Source organism: Pteronotus mesoamericanus, unplaced genomic scaffold (assembly GCF_021234165.1).
Source record: "Pteronotus mesoamericanus isolate MK-2021 breed Mesoamerican mustached bat unplaced genomic scaffold, CSHL_Meso_final contig_173, whole genome shotgun sequence".
NCBI classification, from domain to species: Eukaryota; Metazoa; Chordata; class Mammalia; order Chiroptera; family Mormoopidae; genus Pteronotus; species Pteronotus mesoamericanus.
In genome coordinates, this window is record NW_026555072.1 from 17561057 (window position 1) to 17563698 (window position 2642).

General features: G+C 47.0%; 1 pseudogene; it reads right to left on the reverse strand.

Moving 5' to 3' along the window:
* Nucleotides 1–904: 904 nt before the first annotated feature.
* On the reverse strand, nucleotides 905–2082 carry LOC129065084 (tRNA 2'-phosphotransferase 1-like; annotated as a pseudogene).
* Nucleotides 2083–2642: the final 560 nt, after the last annotated feature.

Here is a 2642-nt window from a genome sequence, read left to right on the forward strand (position 1 = left end):
TTGAACATTTATATCAATCATATCAAAACTAGCAAAAGTTTAGCTGCAATTGTTGGGAGGCTGTCTGGGTTTCCTTTTTCAAAGTGAGTCCTGTGATACTAATCTGAGGGTGTCAGTTTTCTATTTCTCTGGCCCCATGCCTCCTACAAGTTGCTGATTCACTTTATGGAATGGAATTAAGATCCTGTCTGAATCAATAGGCATTTGTAGCACAGAGTGCTAATTCTCCCCCAACATTCGTTTTCTGTTTCTTCTAAGGAAATAGAAATTTTAGCTAGGCACAGCATTAATAAAGGTAGGTGAGATCTTGGAAAGCAGCTCATGGACATCGAAAGCAATAGCATTGGGGTAAATAAGACAGACTTATAGCATTGAGCAGTGTCTGCTGGTTCTTGCTACTTTTAGCAGCATCCTACAGAGAGATGGACCCCAGTCAGAACTAGCTAGATAGAAATCAAAAATGGGAGAGAACATAGCTCTATGAAGAGTCATTTTTGTCCACGACCTGAGATTTCAGAGCCCCGCACAATTGCAAAAGCTAACTGCTTTCTGCAACTCCACAGTGAAGCAGTTTAAAGAGGCTACAAAAAAGAAAAACTTAGTAAAAGATAATATTGCACTCCTCAAGCACCTTCCTTCTTGACCAGTAAATGAGAGCCAAAGTAGAGGTAAAGAGCATATTAAGAATGTCAGCCTCCCACCCAAACCTGTTAAGAGCTTAAGGAAGCAATTACCAAGTGGAATGATAGGAAGATGAGTCAGCACAGAGAACAGTGGAAAAAGCAAGAGACTATGCCTGGAAGAGATCGTGGGCTACGGTTACTTCTTCTTCTCCCTCCCAACCCCCAACCAAAATGCAGCTTTTGTCATCTTTTTACATTAAAAAATAGTATCTTATTGGGGATCATCCTTCTTCCCTGGAGCTGTGCTGCGGGCCACCCTGACACTCTGTCTCTTCATTACCAGGCAAGGAGAGGGTCTCTGCAGGGCCTCCTTGAAGTACTTGGGAAGCAGGAAACTATCAGCATTCCCTGCAGTCAGGATCACCCCACTGGCAGAGCAGAAGCGGGTGTCAGGGGTCTGTTGATAAGCATGGCTACTTCACAATTTGGCTGCACGTCAGTGATGACACCAGGGTTCCCAGGCAGTCCTGGGGCCAGGTGGATGTGTATTTTTCCCCAGCAGGACAGGCCCTTGAGCAAGATGGATGGTGCGAGCTGCCAGAATGTGCCATGGATGAGCATTATAGGCGGTGCCCATGGGGTCTCCAGGGGTTATCAGCTTTAATTCAGTTACCTGCAGGTGTTACCAGGTAGAGGGTTCTTGTTCCTCCCAGGATAGGAACGAAGGAAGGAGCTGAAATCAACAGAGAAGGTGAAGCGCATTCAGAAGGAAATAAGTTTATTAAAGATGAAGTGGGACAGCTCAGTCCACTGAGGCAGCACATACTGGACAGAGAATAGTATGGCGCCCCACAGTATGGGGCCCCAATGTGGAAGGGCGTCCGCCTTATATGGTCACACGCTTCCTCCCCCCTTTTGGTGGGCTGGCACTTGACTCATGTGGGCACAGGGCAGATTCCATTGTTCTTTGGGTTTCCCCCCTAAGCAGGGCTGGCACTGGTTTGCGCAGGTGCAGAATGGATTTCTTTGTTCCTCAGGTTTTGGCGAGCTGGCTGTGATTCGCACAGGTGCAGAGGGCTACATGCTCTAACATGCAACATTCATGAACATCTTAGGTCTCCACCCAAGGGTGTGTCTTTTCCCTGGATTTGACTCGGGATTAAGTGGCCTCCTACACAGGGAATGACTTTGATTGACCTGGATGAGAGGCCAGTGCTGGATTCACCTGCAGCTGGGCAAACTGCTGCTTGCCATTGTTGTCCACCATGCACTGCACACCTTCAGCTGAAAAACCAGGGCAGCTGCAGGAGGGTGCCTAGGGACATAAAGCTGTTGGCCCCCATGGGAAGCCCCAGCTTCAGGGACCATGGCACAGGGCTTGGTCAGGTTCCTAGGTTCTGTGAGCCCTTCTACCTCTGGGCCCTGCAGTTTCCTACTTTCTTCCTCCAGAGGAGTTCATGGCCAAGACAGACTCTCACTGCCTGGCAGCTGACCCTGTGGAATGGTTCCTTCTACATGTAATTGACAAGCAGCAAATAGACCAGAAGGCTATTAAATAAATGTTACAGGAAATCTGAAAGCCCACGAACAAAAAACTTGGCACGCAAATACCTATGAGGATCACAGCCTCTGTAAGAAAGAAAAAAATAATTTCCCCTCTACATTTCTAGGTTCTTGCCTGAGACTCCCGCCTCCTGCTCCATAACACAAGACAGACTAACAGGAGAAAAACAAAGAGAAGTGTATTAACTAACAGGTATACCTCCTATATACATGGGAGAGACCCAAGAAAACTGAGCAACTTCCTGAACTGTCCAAGCCACCATCTTAAATAATACTTCCAGCTAAAGACATGGAAGAATTGGGGGTGGGAAGTCAGTAATGGGAGGGTTACCAGGCAAAGCACAGCAAATAAGGGTAAGGTTGTTGTGTAGATGGAAGTCACTGCCTTCTCCATTGGTAAGAGTTTCTAGAAATCTAGAGTCATCTTCCTTCTGCTATACAGAGGGAGACAGCGTA